Source organism: Carlito syrichta, unplaced genomic scaffold (assembly GCF_000164805.1).
Source record: "Carlito syrichta isolate Samal-C Ts95f unplaced genomic scaffold, Tarsius_syrichta-2.0.1 Scaffold309727, whole genome shotgun sequence".
Classification (NCBI taxonomy): Eukaryota; Metazoa; Chordata; class Mammalia; order Primates; family Tarsiidae; genus Carlito; species Carlito syrichta.
The window spans coordinates 374749-382168 of record NW_007253823.1 but is presented as its reverse complement, the minus strand read 5'-3'; positions in this window follow the sequence as shown (position 1 = coordinate 382168).

Below are 7420 nucleotides of genomic sequence, written 5' to 3'. Positions count from 1 at the left end.
CCTTGCCGGCGAGTGTCATCCAAAACTCAGACCACTGCAAAATGCTGACTTTAAAAACTTACACGATGCTATGGCTCTTAAATGCATCCAATGAACTTTAGATACGCCAATTATTTGACACCCCATCATCCTTCCTGCCACTCAACTTTCCCAAGGTAGGACGGCAAAGATGATTAGTCCATGTTTAAGCTGACCAACGGGGTGGCTCAATCTACATATGTGTTGTGCAGTGGTTACCCTAATCAAGCTTATTTGCATATTCATCACACACCTTTGTGGGGTGTGTGTGTGTGTGTGTGTGTGTGTGTGTGTGTGTGTGTGTGTGTGTATGTGTGTGTAGGAGCACTGGTGAGAATGGAAACAAAACTTTCCTCCCTCTGATCACCAGTTACTGCAAATGTCTTCATGGTTGATGCCAGATTGAGTAAGTCTAACACCTGGTTGCCTAGGACAGTTGTTTATATGTAATGTCCCACTGTGTTTTGTAACATGCCATCATTTTCAGAAGTGTGACAACTGCCTGATAAATTTTAATTTTAACTGCCTTAATATTAAGGAATAAGTAGAAAGCTTCATATGGAATCAATGACTGGCTGCCAGTGAAAGTTGATCCTTTCTTAATCTTTAGTCACTCTTCCCATCCAGATAAGTGGCATTGAGCCAGTTTGTGCCACATTGCCCCTTGCCTTTTCTGTTTATCAGAGAAATCTGAGTAGACAGTCACCTTGTATTAGCTCTTACATACAGCTAATACACCTGGGTACGGCATTTGGGTATAGTATTCTTCTCCACTTCTCCAAGGAAGCATGTTTGACAGCCATGTGCAGGGACCACTTTATTAGTCTTTGTGTTGCCAGAGTCTGGCCCTGGACACCAGAAAAGCACGACATATTTATGAAAAATACCTTGATTTTCATATGTCATCAGGAGACCAGGACTGTGGCCCCAAATGCTACAATGTGCCAGTGAACCTATCTCCTTATTTAGTGAGGGTAGAGACTTGAGTATTTCAAGCTCAAGTCCAGAAACAACTGGACAGAAAGGTGGATGAAATTTGGAAGCAAGAGGCAGATTTGTTCAATAATAACGCACTTATTCAAGTCAGGGAGGGAGAGTTTCCTGTCAAAGGAAAATCACGCCAAAGTTAAGAGGCAAGACTGTTATAATAGGGGTTAAGACTACTGCAATTGGGGAAAGAAACTGAACTCAACTCTGCTGAAGCAAAAGGCAGAAGGATTTTTGAATGCTGGGTGAGCTAATGGAAAAAGTACCTGGACGACTTTAGGAGAGAGTTTGGTCAATGTGATTAGGCCATCTAGTTTGCTAATTGGTGCGGATAAAAGTTAGGTTCCTACTCTCCCAGACAGGAAGATAGAGGCAAATCTTCCTGGATGATTATATTTCAAAGGGATGGCTCCTAGGTCCTTGGGAAAGACATTTCTGGGTTGTAGATTTACATGACAAAGGGACAGAGAGAAAGTTTTACAAAGTAAATGCTCTAAGAAAAAGGAAGTCAGGCACCTGAAGTCAGGAAGAAACCTATCAAAAAATTTAGTTAGGCCGAAGGAACATTCAGACAGACTTGGTTATTCCTTCACTCTGAACAAATGCAGGCTACAGACCACAGGGGATGAATCTTTGGGAAACCTCAAGGTATGGGGTACAGTTGAAGACAGGAGGGACCATGGAACTCGAGACTGAGCAGTCCAGGGGAGAAGAGAGCCTCTGGGGATCTATCTCTGCTTCAGAGAAAACTTTGACTTCATGGTCTGCATATTCTTTAATGAGCAAAGAAGAAACCTCATGACGGATAGAAAAGGGAGAACGATTGAGAAGGCTATGGGAAAGGGCTGTGTGAGTAGGAATGCATAGGTCCCCACAAGGGCTTGGCAACGACACAGGGTGTTGTCAATTTGTGGTCAAGTTAGGTCCCTCAGAAGAGATTTGCTCATCAATCTTGCTTCTTTAAACATGCCCCTAACCCTAAAAATTTGTTTTAGTTTTAGTTTTCTAAGTGCAGCCGCATTAGCAGCAACTGGAAAGTTGTGCTCTCTGACCCCACCCCAGACCTGCCAAATCAGAAATTTGGGGTTTGAGGTCCAGCATGCTGGGTTTTAACAAGCCCTCCAAGTGATTCTGATGACCTCTTATGTCTGAAAAACGAAATGCCTAGATGACAAGTTTAACAATGAAGTCCATTTTTACTGTGTTTGATACACTTTTGATCATTGATTATGGGGAAAAAATAAAAGAGCTCATTTAGACCGGGAGCTGTTGTTGGAACTGATTGTTATGTATGGGAACTCCAACAGAGCAGCCTTTGAAAAAGAGATTGATAACAATTAACTCTAAGCACCAGTGATTAACCTTAAGTAGCCTAGGCTGCTCCCCCAGGAGCCACAATTTACTCAGAACCAAAGAGAAGTTGTAGCTATTTAGCATGTAGATTGGTCCAAGCACAAACATTTTTCTGTTCTAAGATTCTATTGTTGTAGCTTCTGTCACTCGCTGTTACTTTTTCTTTCTTTCTTTTTTTTTTTTTTTAGCATAAGTGCAAAGTTGAGAGGAAGAAAATACACTATACTGAATCCCTACTACATGCTGGGCACTTTACACACAGATGAGGTAACTGACTTTCAGATTGGTTCAGTAATGAACCCAAGCACACATGCAAAAATTTAGTCAGGCTGAAGGGAACGTTTAGACAAGCTGGATATTCCTCCATTTTCTGAACAAATGCACCTGTGTTTAAGGGTACGGAAGCAGAGAGCATGAATCTCTGGGGAAGTCCAAGGTTTGAGGTGCAGTTGAAGACAGGGGATTGTGAAACTCCAAGACTGAGCAGTCGTGGGGAAAAAAGAGCCTCTGGGGATCTATCTCTGCTTTAATGATGACTTTGACTTCATGTTTTTCCAAGTTCATGCTAACTTCTAGGAATATAATAGGATAAAAACCTTCTCTACAACAAAATGATAATTCCATGTAACATGAGAGGCTTAGTTGAATCACTGAACATCTAATATCTTCGAACTCCCTTTTCTATCTCAAAATAATAAAATAGAAAATATTTCCTAACAATTTCCTAACAATGCTACCTATGTGTTAGGTACTATGCTAAATATTTGACACATTAGAAAGTCCATCAGTCTTTACAATACACACAGTCATTCCCCCAGTCTCAGTTTTATATTGCTGAAGACACCAAAGCAGCTTGGCGCAGTGGCTCACTCCTCTAATCCGAGCATTTTGGGAGGTGGAGGCAAGAGAATTGCCTGGGTTCGAGACTAGCCTGGGCAACTTGACCTCGTCTCTACAATAAACCCAAAAATTAGCTGGGTGTGGTGATGTGGTTTTGTATTTCCAGCTACTTGGAAGGCCGAGGCAGAAAAATCACCTGAGCCCAGCGTGTCGAGGTTGCGGTGGCCATGAGCATGCACTGCACTCCAGCCTGGGCAACAGAGTGAGACTTCAACTCTTAAAAAAAAAAATGAATGATACTGAAGCAATAAGCAGTAAAATAATTCATCCACTAGCATCCTTTGGAGGCATGTATGCATATCTGGACATCCTGCCTCCGTGAATCCATGCCCTTAACATTAGCTATACCTTACATTTTTTCTGCTCAGTAACTTTCCTGAAGTGACCATGCCAAGAGCTCCTTGGAAAATTAATTCTTTAGGATCTGTTTCTCCCCAGAGAATCCAAGAGCCAAACTCAATAAATAAATATTTCTTGTTTGTTGTGCTTTATATTACTTAGAAGTTTCTCCATTCACTAGGTGGCTCTACATGTGACTTTTGGAGTTTAAAAAATGTTTTTCTTTCTTTCTTTCTTTCTTTCTTTCTTTCTTTTTTTTTTTTTGAGTTGGAGTCTCACTTTGACACCCAGGTTGGAGTGCAGTGGTATGCTTATGGCCACCATAGCCTCGACCTGCTGGGCTCAGGTGATCCTTCCGCCTCAGCCTTCCAAGTAGCTGGAACTATAGGCATGCACTACCATGCCCAGCTAAGTTTTTGATTTTATTGTAGAGATGAGGTCTTGCCAAGTGGCCCAGGCTGGTCTTGAACCCGTGAGTTCAGGCAGTCCTCTCACCTCGGACTCCCAAAATGCTGGAGGATTACAGGTGTGAGCCACCACGCCAGGCTAAAAACTTTCTGAATCTCAGATTCCTTTCTATAATATTGGTATCATCATACTGTGAGACAACCAAATGGATCTTCTTTCCAAACTAGAATCATTCACACATAAGTCTTATACATAGCTACCTTTCTGTCCCTTTAGGATATACTAATTCTTTCTCTAAAATAGGGTTAATGGCTGGTCCTCATTATTGAATAGCTCAGAGCGAGTTAATCTATGAATAGCAACTTGGTCCCAAATATCTGATCTGTTCCTCCTTCATATCTTAATTTCTAGTGAGAAAAGACTCATGAAGATTCTGTCCACAGGGAGCTGGGTCAGCAGCTCTCACCCTGGGGAAATAAGTACATGGATTTTCCTTGTTATTTCAGGGAGGCCTAATCTCACTTTTTCAGCAAGAATGACCTTTTGTTGTAATTAGCTCAATCTTACATCCACAGATGAAAAACTTTTTGTGGAGTAAAAGGAGGGAGGTAAGCTTAGCTGGACTGAGAAGAGCAAGGGTTGGAAGGGTTGGTCATAGCTCTGGGAGGTTATAGGAATACTGGGAATACTGGCTGTCACATTCAAATACTCATTGAATCTATGGGGGAGGGACATTCAAAGCCACAGATTTGGTAAGGATGTTTTCAGGGACAATGTCTTGTTAATATTGACAGTAATGGACAAAAGAGTGCAGAATAGGAATTGAGGCATGATTATAAATTATTTTGACTCATTAAGAAACATCTATGCTTAGTTCAACAGTGTTTTGAATAAATGTGTTCTATGTTTGCTCATAACCGTCTCTCTTACTTTATAATTATGCATGTCAAGTATTTCTGTCCCTTTAAATTCAGAGGACTATTTAGGGGTGGGGAATTCAATGCTGGTTAGCATGAAGATATTGTTACCTGAGGCAAATCGATAGCTAAGTATAATCATTTGGTATAATGCTCGTGTGTGTGTGTGTGTGTGTGTGTGTGTGTGTGTGTATAACGCTCAAGTGAGTGTGTATGTGTATACACTTTTGATTTCAGCTTGTGTCTGTTTTAACCATATATCCATATGAATATATTTTGTGCTACAGTGACATAGAATCTTAGCTTCAAGTGTTATCATTTCGAAAGATATTATTCAAAATTAATTTATTTTTGGTAAATTTTTAATTATGCCCATGAAGACATACAGACTTTAAGACTGTAGGATCAAACAAGGAATAGAAAGTCTTAAAAATTTAAGCAGATTATAAGAGCTAGTCCTCCAATAGCATAAGAGTTTCAGTTTTAATAGAATTACTTTGGTCAGAAAATAAAAATTTAATATTTGAATTAAAATAACTTGAAACTGTAGCATAGTAATCAAAATTAGTTATTTGACTTTTAACAGCACATTTAGACATTTTAATTTAAAAAATTTACTTCCAAAGATTGAAAGACTGCTTCAACAGGTCAAGTCGAGGTGGAGTTCATGATTTCTTCCTATTGTGCAGAGGCCGATAGAGCCAAGACTGGCCCTATAGACAAATGTATCTTAGCAAACTCAGGACTTGGGAAACCTGAGGTAGGCCAGAGTTGCCCCACAGTTCAGATGGATATGTACTCAACCAGCAATTTAACTCTCTTATGGCCAGGTGTCAAGGTCACAAGATTTGTGGGGTGTGTCCTATCAAAAATACCAAATGGAGTCTTTTTCATCTAGAAAGGTTTAGGATTAAATTTGAAATCTCATTTCTGGGGATGTTTGTACTTAGCTGATTATACAATTGTATCTTTGTTCTATGGTGGTTTCCTCTGCTGTAAACAAGTGGGACCTCGGAGACAACCACTGTCACCTAAAAATTAATTCACATTACATATAATTTTAAGGTACTGTTATGTACATAATAATAAACACAAGCACTATTTACCCAATAATCCAACCACTAGTGATCAATCTATCTTAAAACAGATGGTGTAGTGACACATTAGACAAAATGTAGGAATCGCAGCAAGATCCAGGGAAATGCAAACAGATGTTTACAGTACAATGATTGTGATCACATTCCACTTAAACATTCATAGAGTGCTGGTTCCTTCTGCTGCAAAGGGATATTTGTTTTGTGAAAGGAGTTTTAATATCTACATGGGTGTAATCAACAGTTCCCTCAACATTAGAAACACCCACTTGTTGCCACTTAAAGCATCTCATATACCATAAATATGTGTGTCTGTAGGAGAGAGATGTGGGCATATATTCACTGCTTAGTTCTTACTTAGATGTGTTATTATTTGGGCCTTAATTTCCTCAATTTAATTTCCTAATAGCTTAATAGGAGGGTAGCAATTATTATATACATACATACATACATACATACATAAATTGAATCTGAAGAAAACAAAAGTTATTTGCTCTAGTGTTAATCTTATTTGTCAGTTTTCTGTGGCTACCATAACAAATTACCATAAGTTGGAAGACTTAACACAACCGAAATTTATTCTCTCACTATTATGGAGGCCAGAAGTCTCAAATCAACATGTCGGCAGGCCCAGGCTTCCTCTAGATATTCTAGAAGAGAATTTGTTCCTTCTTTTCAGCCTCCTCTGGCTACTCGTGTTCTTGTCTTGGGGCCACAGTACTCTAAGCTCTGCTCAGTAGTTACCTTACCTTCTCTTCCCTCTTCTCCATTGTGTATCTGTCTCAAAACTCTCCTTTATGAGAAAGCATGTGGTTACATTTAGAACCCACCTGGATGGTCCAGGTAGAACTCCTCCTCTCTTAATTTAATCATGTATTTTGCCATGTAAGGTAATATTCACAAGCTCCAGGAATTAGGGCACGGGGTTCTTTTATTTTATTTTATTTTATTGAGTTGGGGTTCTCATTCTGTCACCTAGACCGGAATGCAGTGGCAGGATTATGGCTCATGGCAGCCTTGAACTCCTGGACTGAAGGGATCCATCCCCTTTAGCCTCCGAGGTAGCTGGTTCTACTGGCACGCACCACCATACCTGGCTAATTTTTAAATTTTTGGTAGAGACAAGGTCTTACTATGTTGCCCAGGCAGGTCTCGAAATCCTGGACTCAACAATCTTCACACCTTGGTCTCCCAGAGTGCTGGGATTACAGCTACTGTGGCCAGCCTGGGCCATGGGTATGCTTTTTTTTTTTTCCGGGGGGGGGGGGGGACACCATGTGATCCATTACATCTTGCTAATTCAGTTATCATAATGGAAAGGGTCTACTTTTTGTCAAGCTATAAATTGCAGTCCTTATCACACTAACATAATTTCCACGTAGCTTTTTTTTTTTTACATTCAGC